Source organism: Phalacrocorax aristotelis, chromosome 4 (assembly GCF_949628215.1).
Source record: "Phalacrocorax aristotelis chromosome 4, bGulAri2.1, whole genome shotgun sequence".
In the NCBI taxonomy this organism is placed as follows: Eukaryota; Metazoa; Chordata; class Aves; order Suliformes; family Phalacrocoracidae; genus Phalacrocorax; species Phalacrocorax aristotelis.
This window is the reverse complement of record NC_134279.1, coordinates 6147921-6169705: the sequence shown is the minus strand read 5'-3', so window position 1 is coordinate 6169705 and position 21785 is coordinate 6147921. Positions and strand designations below refer to the sequence as shown.

Sequence of the window (21785 nt, the reverse complement as noted above, 5' to 3'; positions counted from 1 at the left end):
AAAGCTCCTTCAGTGCAAGAAAAACCCAAAACACAGTACCCCAATGTAGGGCACAGCCCTGAACTGGCTGCACATTCCAAATTGCGGGTCAATAGGAGTTTCACAAGGGTACCCTAGGTCACTGCTTCCTCACAGCAACTTGAGACGGAGGGGAAAAAAGGGTTTAAAAAACATTCCAGATTTCAGCCGAGCTTTTCTAGCTGTGCAGACACAGAAGTCAGTGAAATGTCCGGAGGGACAGCCTTAACAAGCCTGTGACCTTCTGTGACAAACTGGACCATGGCATTTCAGGAGGGATTTGGTCGGGATTGTTAAACACATGCCAAAAAGGGAACAGCTTCTTGGATTTTTTCAATCGTGTATCACTATATTTGGACTGGAAACAGCCTGCGGATGAGCAGGAATTACCATTAGAAGGCAAGTGAAAAGTTTCAAGCAGATACTACAATCAAGGAAGAAACAACTTGAACGTATCTGGGCAAGTTTCCATACTGACTCAAGCAACCCTTTTTCCCATGACATCAGATACAAAACAAACAATATATTATAGTCCATATGTTGATTAAAGAAAATCCAAGCAGTGCAGAGGTATGCACCAGCCTACTGAACACCGACTGAACAAAAGCTGGATTGCTTGCAAGCCATGGAAGCTAATCAAACAAATAAAAATCCCCAAGTTTTCAGGATAAGGAGCCTGGGTAAGACTTCTCAGCAGGATGAGGTTGTGAATACTGAGGTAAGATTGAAAGCAAACTGCCTAGATAAAAGTTATACAGTCTAACTAGATGACAAGTACAATAAGTGAACAGTGCTTTAAATATGCAGCAGTCATAAGGCTCAGAACACTGTAAAGTTGTTTGCAGATAATATGCTTGGAGAACCTGAAGTTCTCTACCTACCTGAAGTCATATGGATTTGCATGAGAAATTTGGACTGCAGAATGGTCTGCAGTCAGAGTTCAGAAGACTTTTTGGCAGATTAAACGTGTTCCTAGTAAGATGATGCTGAGGATAAACATGCAAGAGAAATATATAAATGCTGTGTTCACAAGAATAATGCTGCTTTCTTAGAACTGACTGTATTTTAAGGGGAGATAGCTAGAATGCGGTCCTTATAAGATGCCAACACAATCTATCAAGAACAGTTAGTAAATAACACCATTTAGCAACTTAAAGTGACGTGGTACATTTTAAAATTCAAAGAAAACCAAAGCCATATTCTGCAGACAGAGGTACTTGCTAAGCATAGCATATGGACACCATTCATGAAAGAACTGGGAATTGCAATCTTACCTTAACACAGCCTAATAACAGTAACGCTTACTGGGTATAGCTGAACTCACTGAGGTATTTTATCAGACTTGGAGTTATCTGATCAGTTGATCCCGCATACTAAGAAACAAGAGGCCACCTTTGTTCTTTCTCACAGAATTTAATAAGTCAAAATCAGAAAGAAGCCTTGTCAAATGAAGACAAATTTGACTAGGAGGATAGGGTAGGCAGGTTGCTAAATTTCAATTAAGTTTTAACAAAATTATCTAAGCTTATAGGATTAATAGCCACAGCAAATCATGAAATGAAGTGTTGTGTTTTGTCACTGCAAGATTAAAGTGGAGGAACCTATGTTTATAGATGTATTAAGGGAAAAATAACATATTTGGTTGTACAGTGCTGAACACATTCACAAAACCCAACAAACACCTTGTTCATTAGCCAGACTTCTGAAAAACATAATTCACTTAGATTTTTTTTTTCCTCACCCACTTTTAAATTATGGATATACTTAAAGGAGTTGTCTTCTAGTTTTGTACATCCATCTTCATTCCCTTATACTGTTTCCAAGTGCTTCAATCTGGGAATGACTTTTGTTAGTGCCAAACTACACAGTGAAAGTCCCGGCTAAAAAAATACTTATGTAAATGAGTTCAGAACCATAATTCTTTGCCATTCAATTTGTATCTCTGCAGCTGTTTTCTTCAAGGTAGAGTCTTGTCTATAGAGATATTTAGGTAACAGCAGACTTAATTAATCCCAGGTACTGTCAAGATGCACAGAAATGTGTTGCTTCTAAGTAACAGTGATCCTCCTGAGACAGCTGCAACAGCAAGCTGTTATCTGTCAAGACAATCCTCAAGATTCTTAGTATTAATGATTACCTCCCACATCTCTATGTACTTTCTTGTACACCTGCCACAGTTATTTGGAACATACAATGTTTTAAAAAGTTGAGTATTACTGCCAGTTGAGGTGTGTTAACAGCCGCATATTGCTCTTGCGCTGGTCTTCCGTGCCTAAGCGAAAACTTAACTGCTTTTTTTACATATCTCCTAATTCTGCTTTGCAGGAAGTAAGGATGACATAGTGGCCAAATTTGCTGCATAAAAATCACAAGGGTTTTGAGGAGGAAGAATTTCACATCTTTATATGATTAGATGGATTTTTAAGTATGGTCTCTACGTCCAATCTGAAACTACAGATATAGAAATTAAGTACCTGCCGTCATTCCATACTCACACGCAAGTTACACAGGATACAGTGCACATGAACACTTCTTTACAACTCCAAATAAATAAAAAAAGTAATAAGACTGAATGCTTAACAGCTTACCTTAGGGTACAATTAACAGTAACTTGGCTTTCACTCAGTTTAAAAGTCTATCCTGTAGGATCAAGAAATTATAGAAGAAAAAATGTAGAGCAGGTCTGGCAGCCTTAACTAATCCTTATGCAGTCATTAATGTTAAGCTGAGGAAAGCAAATCTAGACCGTCTGACAGCTATCAGGCACATTAGTTATCTTTCAGCCCTTGCTTCTGATTTTAAGTTAAGGCTATACATTCCCTGCAGCGTGCAGAAGGAAGAAGGGAATGTGTCGAGGTACGACTGGGAAGAAACATTCTGAACCTGATGACAGGCGCTTGTGTGTAAGACTAAAGTTATCTATGTTTTCAACAGTGCTACATTTCTGGCCTTCGATGCCTAATTCCTAACATACAAAGATAGACACAGACATGGTGCAGTATAAGATTGCACTTACTGCATTGCATTAAGTAGCACTGTATCATTCTCTTGTATCCACTCCACAGGAAAAAAGCTACCTTTACAGAATACTACAGGATTAAATAACTAGTGTCTTGACTAGGGTCAATATAAAGCACTGATGTCACTACTGTAAACACCTTGTAGGAGGTTTTTGTATGTTCATATTTCAAACTCAGACAAGTAACATCTGCTTATTTAACAGTGAATTGTTTAAATCTAGCAAGAACTTTTGTCATTATTAACTTAATCAGCACAAATTACCCCAGTATCTCTTTCATTGGATGCATGTAAAACATCACTGCAACTGTTTTGCTTTTAGTAGTGATGCCACCAACGGCACTTCAAAACACTTCAGCTAAGCAGATCATAGTTTCCACATTTTACCTAACTGTTCTGTGAAACTTACTTTAGTGTAACATGCCAGCATTTTTTTAATATAAAAAAGATATTTTCACATTTAGTCTCTTAGCATATTCAATACTAAAATAAATATTATGTTAAAAGCAATTACGTATATATGAAAAAAGCAATTGAATGGCATAGTAGACTATCATGAAGTGCCGGGCAAAAAACTGTTCTGCTGGACTGAACCAGCTGTTGAACATGTTTTGGGTTGGGTTTTTTTTGGTTTTGGTTTTTTTTTTTAAATCTTGAGACTCATGTTGACTGCTACATCTTGGTTTTCGTGCACCTCAGCAGTTCTTTGTTCTGGCTCGAAGTGTAAACTATGAAATGACTATTCTTGCAGTATTCAGAGTTTGGCCATAGCCAAGAAGTCCTGGAATTGTAATAGTGTATTTTTTGGGGTATATTCAACATTAAACTAAATCTCCAAATGTTTCTTGGCTCACCCGCCATTAACTGGACCTTGAACTTACCATTTGTATTCAATGGTGGGGGGCTAGCGCTGCCATCTGTTTTTACAAATGTTTTCCATTGCCTCTGCATAGCTGACAGAACACAAGGCTTTTTAGAAGGTTCAGTTCTCTCTCTGAACCACCAAGAATTCCTTGAGTCCTCAGAAATACCCTCAGAACATGGCTAAGAAGCTAATTGTAAATCTGTTTGTGAAGGATTTTAGTTTGTCACAAGCTGCAGGTCTTGAAGTCTTCCTAGATCCTTATCACTTGTTCTCTGAGCATCTGCCTATTCTTCATTCCTTGAGGTCAAAATCTTTACTGAGTGGAAAATCATAGCTGCACTCATTCTGCAAAAAAGCCAGTATCACTTCTACTTTTGTCTTCTGCACTTTGTTTTAGATACAGAGCATAAACCTTTTATAACTGCGCATGTTGAAGAGCAGTTGTGCAAAGTCAGATTTATTAAAACCAGCAATCCATAAATGGACTTTGAACAACAGAACTTTATATTTCTTACAGTAAAGCCAAAGAAAGACTGCCTGTTTAGAGTTGTTAGTTTCAGGTGCAACTTTAATAGCTTTGGCACAACAATAGGAAAATATGATATCTCTGAACTCTAATATTCAGTGCCAATAAGCTCTTATTTAGCCGTCAAGAGATTTTGATAATTAGATGTATTTTTAATAGCAGTTTCATAGCAGAAGAGTATTAAAAGCGCTTGTTTCTTAAAAGCTAAACATATGCAGAAGATTCATTTCAGTGTAACTTCACATAATGGCTGAGGTTGGAAGGAACCTCAGAAGGTCATCTGGTCCAACCTCACTGGCTCAAGTATGGCCACCTAAGGCTAGTTGCCCACAACCATATCCGGATGGCTTTTTACTATCTCCAAGGATAGACACTCCACAATCTTTCTGGGCAACCTTTGCCAGTGCTTGGTCACCGTCACAGTAAAAAAAAAAAGTGTTTACTGATGTTCACAGGGAGCCTCCCATGTTTGAGTTTGTGCCTATTGCCTCTGGTCCTGGCGCTGGACACAACTGAAAAGAGCCTGGCTCCGTCTTTTTGCACCCTCCCTTCAGGTAGTTGTAGACACTGATGGGATCCCCTGCAGCCTTCTCTTTTTCCAGGCTGAACAGCCCCAGCGCTCTCAGTCTCTCCTCATAGGAGACATGCTCCAGGCCCTTAATCATCTGAGTGGCCCTTTACTGGACTTGCTTCAGTTGCTCCACCTCTCTTTTGAACTGGGGAGCCCAGAACCAGACCCCAGGCTCCAGGTGTGGCTTTGCCAGTGCTGAGTAGATGGGAAAGGATCACCTCCCTCAACCTGCTGGCAACACTCCTCCCAGTGCAGCCCAGGATACCATTCGCCACCTTTGCCACCAGGGCACACTGCTGCCTCGTGCTCAACTGGGGCCCACCAGGACCCCCAGGTCCTTTTCTTCAGAGCTGCTTTCCAGGCAGTCAGCCCCCAGCATGCCTGGGGTGGTTCCCCCCCAGGTGCAGGACTCTGCACTTCCCCTTGCTGAACTGCATGAGGTTCCTGTTGGCCCATTTCTCCAGCCTTTAAACACTTTCTAAAACAACGTGCAACGCTATAGCTCTTGGGCAGAAAATCTAGCACAAATCAGTTGCATTTATCTTTCCAGTGAAGCCAGCCTGTGGCTTGGAAACCTATGTACCTGCTAGGTTTTCTTCTGTTAGGTCAAAGCCTAATTTCACCTCAGTTGTTAGATCTACAACTTGCAGGTGTGCATAGCCCTCACTGCCTTAAGGCAAGAATAGATCAGCATAAAGAGATGAACTATACATGGTGTTACTTCCTCAGGGATGGGGCTAATTCCTTGCAAGACACAGGAATAAAATCCTTTTATTTTCCATTCCTTTTCCATATAGAATTAGTAATTTCTATTGTAATGATCTGGTGTCCTCCTAGAAATAGATTATTTGCATAGGCTTGCACTTCAAGGTAGCACACACCAGCTTCTTGGGCAGGTGCTTCACTGGTATCTCTGGTCAAAAACATAGACTCAAACTTATCTCCAGATTTTAAATGAGATAAATTTATTCCTGATTGACAGGGACCATGAAGATTTCCTACCTTTCTTTATAGCGTGGAGTATGCCTGTGTGCTCAGATTACCAAAATCCTGGTTGCTTAAGGAAACCTGGCCTCTTAATTTGGATGGCAATATTAACCTCAATGTGTTAAAGTGTGATCTTATTCTCCAAAATACGCATGTACATTTGGTGCTTTAGGGCTGCCTTATGTGTTTGTCAGATATATTTAAATTACAGCTTGAAAGGTATTTCTTTATTTCAGCCCAGCAAGATTCTAGCCTTGACTCTGAAAATCAAGCTTCATCCTTTCTGGTTGATACGCTGTCACCAGTAATAAAAGTTCAGTAGCATGTAGACTAGTAATACCTCTGGTAGATGTAGTTGGTTGGAACTCAGTGAAAACACAATTTATCTCCTTGTTTCCTTGCTTTGCAGGGCTAGTAGAACAAAACCCAGTGTTTATATTTATCACTGAACAGATGTGATGATACATAAGTAGGCAGCTCTGTCAGGTAAGAAAAAAACTTTTATATTCTCATATTTCAGAGGAATAAACCCGGTGTTGAGTAGTCCCAAACTTAGTTTGCTTGTGTGAACTGTTAGAGACAGGGCAGACACAGCAGGAACAACAGTAAGCCTTTGCCCTTTCTTCACGCACAGGTACAAGATGCACACAGGACAGAACATATCTGCAGACTAGTGCTACTTACTGCCTAGATGTCATGCTGCGTCACAAAGTCAGTCACGCTCCCATGGCTATGTCTGGTGTTAGCTGCATAGAGAAATACAGAAGTGGGGAATATCAAAAGAAGTGATGGCCGCTTACACATCCTAGGAACTTTTCACCAGAATTAGTTTAGGTAACAGTAGTAGGTACCACCCGCAATACAGGTAACTGCAGTCCCAGACCCTGCGAGCAGTAGTTGCTTCAGTTGCTCCTGCAGCACAGTCTCTCCCTGGCCCCTCTTGTCCCACACACTGCCACTCACGCCCAAACACAGGTCATGCCCTCCAGCTCTGCTCACCAGGCCGAGATAGCACATCCATGCCTCACTCTGCCATGGCCCCATCCCCTACACCAAGGCTGGGTGTTGCCAGCACCCACAGCAGAGCTGGGAGGAAGGCCGCTGCTCTTTTCCCCCCAGAGGAGGCCAATGGCTCCGCTAAGTCTCTATCCAAGCCACTGCTGCCCACCAGTGATTGCTCACCTGAAGACATTTAGCCCGCAGCTCATCTAGGCAATTTCAGAAGCCAGTTTGAGAGCTGGCATCATTGCCTGCAACAGCTTAAAAATGGTGGTATGGCACCGCCATAAATGGTTTACAAGTCTCTGTCTTGAGATCAAGTAGAGCTCAAAGAAAAATTTATTTATTCTATGTTTGTTGTTACATTTTTATGGAAGATTTAGCTACCACCATGAGAGCAACATTATTCTTGAATTTCTCAGAAATATATTTATTTCTTTGGTAGGAAATGCTACTAAGGGTCAGCAGCAGTCTGGCTCTGTCCAGGGTGGTTTGGGATTTGCCTTCTCAATTTCAGACTTCCCTCATACATACTGCAGCCTAGTCAGTTCTTATTTAGTTTTATGTCCATCTGCTCTGCTAGTGGGTCACTTTAATCTCCCCCAGCTTTGTTTGCATCCTACCTTTCCCTGAATGTTTACTATTCCATTACCTCTTTTCTTTACAATCCAACCCTGTCTCTTAGTCATTGACTTATTTAATTTTCTACCTTAAAACTCCATGCTTATGTTTAGACTATGGCCCTATAACCAAAAGCCTCAGCATTTTCTCCTTGAAAGGAAAGGTGAAGGCAAGCCTGAGAAGCAGTGTTGCATGCCAACACCAACAAACTGCTGTTAACCTCATCCTTCACTGAAGGAAAGATGGATGAACCAGAGGAAAGTCTTTTGGTCCAGTGGACAGAATTGGAGCCTAAATAAGTGCATAAGCACTGTCCAAAAGTGGTTTTAAATAGAGGACACATGCTAACATTTCAGTAAAAAGTTAAATGGCACTGTTAGTTACACCCATTCTACACAGTTAAGGAGACTATCTTAAGCAGTAAAACACAAGATACGTGCAGAAGTCTAGTGTGACATTTATTTCTGTACCTGAGGCTTGGATAAACTAGAACAGGCTTCCAAGGCAAAAGAGAGAAAGACTTCAGACATACTCAGCAGAGTTCTGGTGTAATTTGGCCTCCCCTCTACAAGCAGAGATGATATATACACCTACAAGTATTTCAGTCTAAAAATAAGAAGCATTTTTAATAAAGGTTTCCCATTATTTCCAGAAGATTTTATTTTTGTGTGGCCATGGCACCATCATAAGAGATGTAAAACCTGGTTCTCAAAGCTACTTATTTGAGCCCTGGAACTCGTTTCCATCCAGCCCAAGTACCAATTTTGGCATCACAACTATAAGGTTCTGCTTACAGGCAGCTCTCTGCAAGACTTGATCCATTAACCCTATTAGGATACATATAGGGATATACATATATGCATTTACATAACACTAAAGATCTTTCTTTCAAATCTCTCAGCACAGACTCCAGACATAGTAACGATTATCTGAGACTCAGAAAGCCACCTAACAATATTATTTATGATCTGCTATTCTTTTTCTGTCCTTTTTTAGCTTACCTTTTGTATTCTCGTAGGTATGATCTAAGTAAAATTCCAGGAACCATTTTTAAAGCTTATGAATCATTTTACTGGTACCAAACTAAACAGAACACCTGTCTAAAACCAGTTTCTAACAGCAATAAATTCTGTCTTCCTATTCTTAGAACATGTACTTTAAGCTTCTTAGTAGAATCACGAGAATCAAGGGAGCTTGTTGAGGCTTGTCAGTTATGGTATTAATAAACCAACAGTCCAGAAAGAGTAGTAATGAAAAGCTACAGTTCATCTTGAATTTTAAACTGAGCTTTCCTAATTTGTGTGGAAAATACATAATAACCAGACATAAGTGGTCTTGCATAATTCTCACAGGACGTGCATTTTAAAATATGGGTTTAGAACTAGAACTGAACAATGAACTTATTCTACCAGTACAAGAGAAGAAAGGAAAGGCAAAAAATTAGGTTACCCTGCTAAGCAAGCTCCTTAAGTTTGAATAAATGAATCACATCAGCATGGAAATACTACTGTACAATTCATATCACATGCGACAAGATGTCCCACCTATGAGTCACGCTGTTTGCCACAAAGCCATTGTGCACACGTACAAATTAAATGTGGGACATGCAATTAGATTCAAAACACTTGGTTTCAGATCTGTTTCAGGTGTGAAATTTATCCATGTAGAGGTAGCTGTTGGTTTTTACAGACTAGACTGCCACTAACTGATTGTAACAAAACAAAACCAGTAGAGGAATGTTCCATATCCTCTTCACATGGAGCATTAGCTGCCTGGTCATACTATATATGCAGCCCTATACCACACCAGAAGTCTGCCTGCAGGATCCTGAGGACTCCCAGCCTTTACCCAGCAATTCCTTACCAAGACACAACAGACAGGTTTTGATCTTCCCGGATGCATCAGTTGCTCCTGTGCCATCTTATGCTTATGAAGCATTTTAATAGTTTCCAGATGTTGGCTCATAGGGTGCTGACACAACTCTTGTACAATTATAGTATCATACAACAATATTTGAGAAGGATCAGAAACACAGAAGAATTTTACAGCATTTGGAAACCTTAGCTGACAAGAACAACAAAATACAATGCTGCTTGTAACACATTATTTGTTCAGCGTTACTGCCTAGGATCCAGCAAGGCTTGGGTGCTGCTTCTTTGAAGCTTTTTAGATCAACAAGCAATCAGATTGGGTCTCACGTTACTGGTTTTCACACACGAGAAGGACAAAAGGGTACATAGGCTTTGGGTAATGCAAAACTACTTCTATGCATAGAGGTTACTGGAAGAGTTCTTTAAACACCATTTGGCTATGGTGTGGCAGCTAGATGAGATATTAGCTCCATGAATTTCAGTAAATCTGGGCATCATTTATATAGTTTTACTAATGTCTAGTGCCACTTTCCTCCAGAAGCTTTTTTTTTAAAACCAAGACATTTGTCCATATCAGACATTTACTGCAGCACCACAATAGCATTATTGAAGCATCCCTTTTAACAGGAAGTAATCTTTGAATTTACTATGTAATTCTAGTATTAATTATTGCTGAAATGCTGTGTAATTACTTAATATCATGACTAAATATTAGTAAGTAGATATTGCTGAAAGTGATACCATCATTTAATATAAAACACTGAAATTTCATTTTCTGTCACTGTACTTAAACAGATCAATTTCCTTTCTGAAACACACGGTTCTTCATATTTGCCTTTCCTATTTGTCTTCACTTGCAAAAACACATCAAAAGAGAAAAATATAAGCAAAAAAAACTCATCATAACTCATTTTTTAATCATTATCAGATTAATTAAATCTTTCTTTACAAGAATGAAAGACAGGCAATAGCACAGGTATAATCTAGAATTTTAAAAATATGCCAACATTAGCATTTTAAGACTTGAGACAGACCTAAAGAGGATTAATTCAAGTTTCTCTTAGTATATCTGAAAGATATTAGACCCTGGAAAGCTTGCTATTTTTCAGAGATACCATTTTAATTGTAAAGAAAACTGTAAATAGAAGTTCTGCACCCGTTTAGAAACTATTCCTTCACCTGTGAAAGCAGAGACAACTATTCTGTTCATATAAATTACAGTAGAAGTAGCCAGATGATTTGTGGGTTTACCTTGTATTTAAAGAGGTGGCCATGTAACAACCAGTAAACACACATCAAGAGAAGAGGAGGGAAGCCCAGTGATATTAACCATAAAACATTTAAAGGACGAAACTAAAATATTATTCGATCTGTTTGAGTCCATTTGACATTTTTATATCCACATTTAACTAACAGGTCATTAGTATCCATGCAGATGTAAGCAAGGGAATTTTGAGCCGAGAAGTCTTGTTCAAAGTAATAAAACCTTTAGTCACGCTCAACTTATACATCAAACATTTCATAACTTGGCAGCCCCGAATACTCAGAGAGCCGCCAGTCCATTTGCACAGAACATAATCAGTCAGCATCTGTTCACAAAACTCTTGCACTACTACAGGAAAAAATAACCCAAACCCAACAATTACTATTTAAGTTTTTCCCTCAGAGAAACCTGGCTACATATTGGGGGTGGGAATCGGACAGCAGGCTGTGTGCAATAGGGGCTTTTAGTTTTCCTTTTTTGCCTTTTAAGTAGAAGATATTTCTTGCAGCTGAAGTTCTTTTGCAGATTATAACTTCCTAAAGAGCCACAAGAGAATTTACTCATCCAAGTTCTCTGAATTCAGTCCTGTCATATTCTGAAATATTCTCAAATGCTAAGATCAGCAGATAGCAAAAAACTGCCAGAGAGACATGCTCTTTTCCATCCAGGAGAAGATACCAGATATCACTTTTCCAAGTAAGCTTTTTTCAATTTATCAGAAATTCTCAGCTTACCATTTAAGGCCATGATTTCTGCAAGTGAATTTCTTTGAGGAGGCTGTGCTCTATCACATACCATATAAAACAGAATATAAAGCAAAATAAAGCAGAATAAAATACTAAACAGAACAGTATTTAATACATCTTTCTGTCATTTTCTTGTCAAATTTAAGAGGAAAACTTATTTCTGAGATGACCCTTTTTTTAAAAAAAAAAAAAGGAATCCCAAACAGAATTATGCCTTCCCAACTCCAGAGAGATCCATTTGCTTCATGGCTTCAAATTAGTAAAGAATTTTTCTATAAGGTTTTATTTTAGGCATGGCTGAAGTTGCCACTCTCACAACAGATCCTCATCAGTCTAATAATGTCAGTGGTCCCAATAAATGCTATGAATTCAAGAATTGTTTGATTGACTTTGAAGTCCTCATAGCTCTGATTTTAATAGTTTTTGATTCTATAAACCACAGTGTGGATCAGGTGTAGTAGTGAGTCTCATTTTGAACTGGGCTTAAGCTGAAATGATTAAGGTTTCTCTTACATCTTTCCCACACTAAGGGAGTAATCCTATAGTATTCCCAGTGTTTTCAGTGGCAAGTACAATTTTAATAAGTACATTTTTTGAAGTTAAACGTTATTCTTGAAGGTCCTTAGCAAAATAAGCAAGTGTATATTACTATAAAATATACTCTACGTACACAGAATTATTTTAAATGCAGTGCTAGATCAGCAGTAATCCAAAGAAAGGAATACCTAAGGAAGAAACTGATAGGAGACATAGCACAGACTTCAGAATGACTAGCTGAACCAACAATATGACCAAAGGTATGAATTTCAGCTGACAGCACATCTTTGCAAAGTGCCACTCTAGCCATGACTAGCCAGAGTAGGAAAACTGGTGACTTATTCTGTCAAAAGCACCTCTGAATGTAAATGCAAGCATAGATTATCTTCAGGGCATGTGAAAATAAGATTGGTTGTCTGGGATTACAGTAATCGCTGCCCATGGATCAGGCTGTGGGTTGTGTGTACTCTTCATGAGCTCATCTTTCCGCACTTCCAAAATATGTTGTGTGCCAACTGTAGTTGTGGTCATTTAGTTCAGCAAATATTGTTCAAGGTCAAATGCTTTAAAGGAATGTGGAGACACCCACAGCTATCAGAAAAGTCTGGTTTTAATTACAGAACTTAACAGCTAAAAAATAATTAACAACCACATCAGATTGCTTTGGGTCCGTGACTTGTATCATAACATTTCTTTAATTTGTGTGCCCTGTTTAACAAACTGAGCTTATCATATGTGGTTTCAGTTTTACCTGTAATCACTCTTGAAAGTTTAATTACTGCTGCCACTTGTATATGCATTTTCTCTGTTGAATACCAAATAAAACTGAATCACTTCAGACAATTCCTGGGGCTAAATTTCTGGAAGGCTATTTTAGGATCTCCATTCAATTTATTACTAATCCCACTGCCTAGGAACTGTGCTGGGTTCTAGAGCATGGGGCTTTCAAGGCAGAACCCTACACCCCTCCCCCCTTTGATTTAGGCAATTGTACAGTGGTAATTACTGTGAAGTTAATTACTATTTCTGATGATGCACAGACTGGAGCAGAATACACTTCCCCCAAAACCTTTTTTGGCTCCCTTTTAGGAACAGAAACAGATGAGAGGTGAGTTCAAGTCATTAAACCTGATCTCGGCTACAACAGACACCATATAACCTGTTCTCTCAAAGAACTCAAACTCCACCACACAAGTAGCTTGCTTTTTTGCCATCCTTAAGTCAAATGAAAAAACACCAACTCCAGGCTTCCCCTGCTTCAAAAATTAAGACTCCCTTCTACTTTGCAGTCTAAAATGGCTTTTAGTCACCATGAATTTGTTGGTATGTCACATTATCACTTAGCTTAAATAATCTCTTCTCACTAGCATCTACCTTCTTTTATGTAATCTGTATGACATACCACCCGTCTCCTACTTTGCTAACCTAAGTAAAACAAGTTGCCCCATCTTCTCTTGTGTGTCAGATCAACTGATAGATTCAACCAAGCTATCCTTAATATTTTTATATTTTCCCTCCCATTTTCAATTCCCTGCCAGCTATTCAGAATAAATTTTGTAGGAAAGTCTGTGGCAGGACTTTTCTGTGGTACGTGACAATCTAACCAGGTCACCAGGCTCACTCAGGAAGAAACAAGAACTGCACACCATCTCAAAGCACCCATTCCCTACGGTTTAGGCCACAAGCCTAAGGCGAGCCATGCAATAACACGTACTCAGTACTTGTTACACTGGTCCGCTCATTTACACATTTATTGTAGCATGCCTTGTTTACTGAAACACTACCCTGTTTGGCTTCCAAGGTCCTCCGTTCTCTTCAGACCACTGAAAAACCACACAAGTCTACAAAGATGAGGAATTTTGTTTTTTTCCAGGAGAGGAATAACTTTTGCGGTTATGTCTCCAAGCTTCATTTGTCTCTCCTTACTCACTAAATAGCATCTGTTTGGCTGGTTTGGGTTTCTGCCATAAAAACCATCTAGTAGTTCTTCATTTGCTATCCATTTTTCCTATCCCTTCTTAGCCAAATAGGGTTCCTTTGCTGCCATGGAGCACCCAGACTTCTGGATCCAACTGAAACTCCTGAATTTAGAAAAATATTGATGTCAGAGATGAAAATAAAGTTGCCCTCCTCCCCTCACAGAATTTATCATTTCTTACTTGAAAATTGTTGCCCCCCCATTTCCATTACTGTTCTGAGGCACATTCCTGCAAAAAGGGTGTTCAGCACCAAGCAATGAGCTCATTTTAAGGGCTGTTTTCAACCAAATTTCTACATCCAGATGGCATATGAGTTATAACCTCCTATCATGGACTTAAGCCATGGGCTGCTGTTAATTGCCACTTCCAGATTTCAGTGTTGTTTATAAGCCACTAGTAAAACCTACTGTTATTCTTACTTACAAACTAGAAAATTCTAATTTTTAAGGATACACTTTGCACCCTTTCCTTCTCCTTCTTATTAAATTCCCACATTGACTTTCTCCTGTGTGTGTTTCGCATGATCAGAAATAGGTCAAATCTTGATATTTTATTGAGATTTTCTTCATATCTTTTTCAGGCAAAGTTCCTCAAGGGAAGAACTATAGGCCAAATGCCACCTTCTGTATCTGCTCTTGTTATTGAGAAAAGACCTTGTCCCTTTCATGTTTATTATTCTGAACCAAATTCAGAGCCTCTGGTCAATAATACATAAATGGAATGCATACAATATGAAAATGCATTTAATATGTTATTATATTTTAGCTGCCTGTTAGATACCTTACCCCAACCAGCAATTCAGAATCATGTGCAAGAGGCAGCTTCCTGAATTTGCATAGTTTAGAAATAGCAAAGCAGAAACATGGTGAGGGTAATTATGCTTTTTTAACAACATTAGAGCAGAGCTTAGTGGATGAATGCAATGTCTGCAAAGTTCTTCCCCCTAGTAATTGCAAAGCCTTCAGACAAGGCCATGAAGAACAGGAGCTACATGGATTCAGCTCATTAATCACAGAGTTTATTAAATTAGTTGTTAGATAACTGTAAAGCAGACATTGGATTTGGGGGTTTCAAAGTTGCTTGAGAAAGTTAAGGGTACATAAAACAAACACCACTTGAATTACCAGAAACAAGGCACTTGAGTCAGCACAGTTTCCATCCCAGGACTCCTCTACTTCCCCACACTGTTAATAAGACCACTCAGCACCTCTAGCCCGACAGGCACACTCACATTGGGGTTAGCCAAATTGTCCATACGTGTTAGCAAGGCTCCAAAATGCAGTAAGTGTATGCAAAGAGAGGTGACAGAGTGAGTGCTAAAACCAGGGCCTCAGAAAGTGAAGATGTGCAGATCTCTGATCATCACATTCCTCCCCACGCAACAGGCATTCAGAAGAACAGACCAAGGTCATGCTTCATAACCGCAAAATTGCTTGGCCAGCCCATCTATAGATGGGCTCTCCAAGGAAGTTACTTTGACCTCAAGGCCATATTTACAGCTGTAAAACATCTACACAGCTTGGAGAGAAGGATCCCTCTTTCAGCCTCCAAGGCATTTCCCAGCACAAAGTGCAGCTGTTTGGGGTTTGTGCTGGGAATAATTTGGAATTACAGCTTTTAAAATCCTGCACTTTATAGTTAATTTAAAACTAAATCTGATTGGAACTTACCACAGAGAGGTCAGATAAACCCGAAATGTGGTTTGCATGTTTCCTCTAGATACACATCAAAGGAAAACCTAAACAAAAAAGGCTATTCTTTGCACTTATAATTGGCACCAGTCATAGGCTTTATACAACAGATCTAAATTCCCCTAGGCAGATGCCTGTTCTCTTACACATGCCTCTGACTGAAAAAAATAACCTGATAATGCAAGCTGAAAACAGATAACACAATAAAAAATTATGCGCCCCAACAGTTACACAGATGCCTGGCATTGCTAGTGATCCCTTCAAATTAATTAGAGAAGAGCAGCATATTCACAGAAAATTACATCAGTCTGGCAGCTCTGGGAGGGACAAACAGGTGGCATCACTTGCCTGCTCTACACTGATAGCTGCTACATTCCCCTAACAACCAGTTCTGCTCAAGCCTTGCTCTCCTTACCTACACATATGAAAAAAGTTATCCTTGCTCCAGGACAGAGTACACACCACAGAGCTGGATCCTGAAGTAGCTCTTTAAGTCTCCAACTGCATATTAAACCTCCTCCTCAGAGCACTAATTGTGCTTAAAAAACAAATATTACATGTATACATATAAGATCCCAGCATACTATAACCTTGTATGCAAAGTAGAAAGAAAATCCAAGTAAAGTTACTTCTGAGGCTATCTTCCTCTTGGGGCCTGGGCTGCTAGAGTAACTCCTGCTTTGCCTGTAGAGATCACTTCTCTGACTCCATGCACTACTACAGAAGCAAGATGGAACTATACATATATTACATATAAAGATGTACACACAGTATATCATTTAACCACTCATGAGCTTCCTGAACCATAATTTCCTTGCATGAAAAAGGTGAAAAGCTATTGTTTTTCATCCATTTTCCTGAGTAAACAATTCAGAAAGAAATGCTGTGTTCTTCCAGTGTTTTGGAATGTGTATTTTGGGGTAAGAGAGTGTTATGTTGGATTTACTGTACTTTGGTACTTCTCGCAGCTACTCAAGATCAAACCCAAATTCCCCCTGCCCAGGGGGAAAGGGGTGGAAAATAAAATCACAATAACCCAGGGTTACATTGTACAAATGGTATTTACATTTGGATATTATCAATCAAATCCCACTATCAGTAGAAGAACCAGTCACTAAAGGATATTAACCAAATTTGATATTTTTCTGTTGATTAAATCAGCTGTCCTGACTCTTGTTTCCATACACTGGATGACATTATATGCCTATCAAATTAATATTGTTGGCCTTAAGTTGCAGCATTTTGTTCTTGATGGGCATCTGGTCTCTAGGACATTTTGAAACAACTGCATGCAGAACTGTGTAGTGTAGGTGTGACGTATTTTCTATAATAATATATAGTGATTCGAGTCAGATTTTCATTCCTACAGGAGATGTTATAGAGGACAAAGGGAGTTGTGAGCATACCATAAACGGCCCTAAGTCTTCAACAAGCAGCAGAACGGTTACATTTATTTCCACCATTAAACAAATACAAGGTAACTGATGCAATATACTTATGTAAAATACAGATTAGCTATATTAATTATAGGTTACAAATGGGTTGAATATTCAAAATGTTAACCGTTCTATGGTCTGGTTAGGAGGGTTTCTATTTTATTGGATTTCTCTGGTATGGTGTCATTTCATTTAAGAGGAACATCTCTGCAGCCTCTCTTCTGATAACAGCAACTCCGACAAGCATTTTTTTTTCTACACATATTAAGTCAGCTTCTCTTGAAGGTCAGTCTTGCAAACCGTGCTGGAGCCTGAGGAAAGCAGCATGCTCTTTCTGTTGAGCAGTCAAAGCAGATGACTATAACCCACCTCTTGAGTTTTTTGGAACATTTAAGTCTTTCCTTTTATATACTGAATTTTTGCTCAAATATTTCCCTGATGTGAGCATGCCTTCAACATGCAACACAAGGTAAGACCTGTCCTTAGCAGCTAGAATTTTCAAAGTTTTATCTCCCATTCAAGCCCCTCAGATTTCCATGCAAGTCGCTTCATTAAGTACTCTGATAACACTCCTCAAACTTTCTGTAAAAACATACTAGCCAATATACGGGTGTTCTCCCAAAGTCTCATTCCTTGTCTTGGTCACTGAAGCCAGGCTTCTTTGAAAATCTCACCCTAAAATTATCACCTGCCTCACTCTCTCAGATGTTTGCAATCCCCATGCAATCCAACTTGCATACAGCAGAAGTAATCCTGGTTTCAAAGGCAAGCAAGGCTGAAAGGTCAAACATATCTCAAGCTATGCTGCCTCAAGACTTTCTTCTTCCAAAGGAGTGGCTAATGACTTGTTCTTTGGGAAGACTGGAAAGAGATCAAATATGAAGGCATGATTAAGAGAAGAAAAATATTCCACACCAATTACAGCTTCCATGCTTTTGGCTAGAATCCATAACCCAGCTTCCAGGGGCAGCCCAATATCTTTTCAGTTGCCTTATGCTCTATGGGGTCAAAAGGATGGATGAACGCTATCAGTCTGCTATTTTACAAGCTTTAAAAGGGAAATTGGATAGGCAGGATGCCTCAGAAATTCTGTTGGAACATAATTGGCACTGAAAGATTTCCCAGAAGAACACAATTCAGGTTTCAAAATTTTCTGATATCAGGCACCACACACAAACTATGTTTCTCTCATCTCCAGTGCCATCACAGATTCACAAAAAACCTTCAAAACAGGAAATTAGAGTAAAGCAACAAATTCCACCACTCTGTAAAGCACAACCTCATTTGCCAAGACTACTGTTTTCTAAAACTACTTAGCACGCTGTTGTCTTTGTATGTGTCTACGGCTTTTTGGAGCAGTTCCAAATCCTGACAATGCTTTAAGTATTGCCAGGTGGGTAAGAAATACATTAATCTATGGTTAGGGCATGAGAATTACTCAACAGAGCAAACATATACAGGCAAAAGGGGTTATTCTGTGATGATTTCAGAGCTGCAATAATATATATGCCTCTGAATAAATGGAGTGATTTGAGGAAGAACAGTCACACTTGCAGGAGAACCACAGGTTATATACCACTTTTACAAAAAGGTATTATCTATGTTTCAGGGCTTGTCACCAACTCAGTGGATAAAACCCACAGCCCTTGTAAGGCTCCTTGGTGTTCTTGCAGGTTTGTGGTTCCACCTCCACACCACTTGAGCACAGGAGCAGTTCCAAGGTAAGGTAGGAAGGAAGGGAGCAGAAAGTACTCCAATGATCCCATCCATGTGGCTAAAGTCAGAGATGGTCTGATCTCATTTATGTGGTAAATTGGAATCACCCATGCCTTTTTCTGCATGGATCATGAACAAAAAAGGAGTTGGACCAAACAGTGTTTGAAGTTTGCCAAGCTCTTTCTGCTTTTTCACTTACTGGCTTATATAGCTGTGATCAGTGGCATGTTAAAGTTGAGCCAATGTGGCTCTTTCCAGTTCACTAGTAGTAATTAGATCTGTGAGCATGAATACAAATCTAAAGATTGAGACCCAAATTGCTGCTTCTCAATGCATTTCTATTCACTGTCTCAAGAGCCCTCTTCATATCTCTTGTAAAATTATGTATTGCATTCAGATTAAACCCTAGGATAAATTTCTTGTCTTTCCACTTCACACCCATTGACATGATTTGGCTGGGTTACACAGCAGTCCAAAGGATATGACCTACAGATGTCAGAAACAGCATTAACTTACCTAAGTGGTAAACAGCCAGCACAGCCAAGATTACACACATCTTCAACTAAATGCCTAGGGCTGGATTTTCCCCTGCAAGCAGACAACCGAAAATACAGTTTGCCTTAACAGAATCAAAGAGGCTTACAAGTGGAAATTTCTTTTGAATTTCCGTATTTTCTTAGAAAAGGACTAATACATTACTTCTCAATTACATTCTGCATTTTCGGCATAGTTCAGAGTGGGAGGACAACAAACTCGTTAAAAACGTAAATGGTCCTGTGAAGGAGGAATACATCAGGCAACAATCAGAACACGCACACGACTGCAGATTTTTGCTTTGAAAGCAAAAGTCTCAATTAGAAATAATGGCAAAATTGAGACTGAGAGGATGAACAGCCAGCAGGAAGACTCTTAACTAGGATAAACACCACAATACAGTCAATAGCTGCCTTGTTCCACTATTTATCCATACCAGGAATCAAGTATTGATTAACATACAGACCATTTTACAGTGTAGCTCCGAGGTTGTTTTTATTTATTTCCAGCACAAGGATATCTGTAATGAACTGGGGCACCGGCATGTGCTGACATGCTGGGCACACACAGCACTCCTGGTTGTATGCAGCACTGCTTATCGAATCAGACACATACACCCACCATGTGCTCTTGAACAAGAAAATGGCAAACAACCATTTCTACAAAACAGCATCAGTGGATCAAAACAAAGCTGAAAAGATAAATCCTTCTGTAATATCTTTAAAAAATTATAGAATGTAATAATATTCCTCATTTTGGAAACAAGTTAAACTTCAAGTGACAAGGAAAAATACTATAAAGTAGTATCGGAAGCTCTTACATTTTATGTTTAAAGCAAAAGACAAGAGAAGACTTTCAAATTTAAGTCAAGATACAAGTTTGCTTTGTGACTTTGAGCAATATCTCGTCCTCTTCCTGCCTCTATCAGCCCAGCTGGAAAGCGTAGTCATAAATTAAGAAACACAAAAACAAAAAAATCAGATCTTCAATGAGATCCAGATGCTCTACTAAACTGCTGTTCTCCTTAAAAACCTTCCAAGCCATAGCTAAATAAAAATACATCCGACAGCTGAATTTTAAGCACACAAGTGAAACTGTAGAATTGTCTTTATCTATTTTTCAACAATTAGAAGTTACCATACCTCTTCAGAAATTGGAACCACATTAGGGTCTCCTATCCATAACAAAGGTAATTACAGTAGAACTGCACTGATGCCACCTCAAGATTAAAGAATCACATACTTTATGATTCTCTGTGTGTACAGAGCTTATTGTGTGGTTTACCTTGGCTAGGCAATGTGCATGCTGAGACTGCTTCTTATTATATGAAATTCAATCTTTTCACTGTTACCGTGTCCTTCTTCTGGCTTCTAACTCCCTGCCCTTTTTGAACTTTGTATGGGGTTTTCTTATCTTTACCTGTTAAGATCATATCACTTTACTAAAGAAAGTATATTTTTATTGTTTGTACCTACAAAATGGTGACTGGAACTGAACCTGAGCATAGAAGAAATTATGCTCATAAAAGTGTCATTATATCAAGGTGATTTAGAAAGAGTTTCAGCTGAACACACTTTTGTTTCCCACACAAAGAAATAAGCAGGGAGTGGGAGAAAACTATAGGACCGATCACGTAAAAAAGACTGATACCACAATGGACATGGAAGAAATTAAATCTGCATGAACATCCAAAACACTACTGGTTTATGTCTGTAGTGTTTGACTTTGCTACAGCAACTTCCTTTTTGTATAATTTCTGTGACAAGCATTTGCAGCACATATGACCAAACATGATACCTCATACACAACATGTTTGTCAGATCTTGACAATGGCCCATTACGAACTAAAAGCACTGAATGAAGACCACAACCTGGGGCTGCTTCAGAAGCAATTTCTTCTCAGATGTTCCGGAAACACCTGTGAAGCCCTTATTGCTGTTGAAGTAGTATCCTACTACTAATGAAAGTGCTTCAGTTTAAGTGCAATACCTACAGAGCAATGCCTTATTGCAAACAGATAAAGGGTTCCCCGACCATCCATTTAAATGAAGGTTTCCTAATGCCTACCTTACTACAACTTGGGACAATTGCTGCTGAGCACTGCTGGTGTTCTTGAGCATTATCTTCTCACCTCAACAGGAAAAAAAAATCACGGTAGAATATTTTTACCCCTTTTCTTTGTAAAAGTTACAACCACATGTTAGTCTGGGAGAAGATATTTCTCAGAACTCATTCTTAAATTGTCACCAGCTCTCTGCTAGGTAAAGAGAGCACCCCACATGCTCTTACTTCTTATTGCTAGAAGCAGTATACAGAGAGTTGAGCAGATTTCAAGCTCAGCGTAACTGCACAAGATAACTGGCTTTTTTTTTTTGAAAAGCCATCATCACTTCAGTAGATTACCAG

At 39.1% G+C, this 21785-nt stretch overlaps 1 protein-coding gene across 4 annotated transcripts in view; it reads left to right on the top strand.

The window, feature by feature from the left end:
• The first annotated feature begins 206 nt into the window (after positions 1-206).
• PDE5A (phosphodiesterase 5A) overlaps positions 207-21785 on the top strand; it is a 139402-nt gene continuing 117823 nt past the window's right edge. For 2 of the 4 annotated variants that reach the window (XM_075090138.1, XM_075090135.1), the window contains exon 1: positions 216-736. The gene's annotated coding sequence lies outside the window, so the exon portion shown is untranslated. Of the gene's footprint in view, positions 737-6394; positions 6472-21785 lie in introns of all 4 variants that reach the window. The other 2 variants (XM_075090136.1, XM_075090137.1) reach the window with 2 other exon arrangements.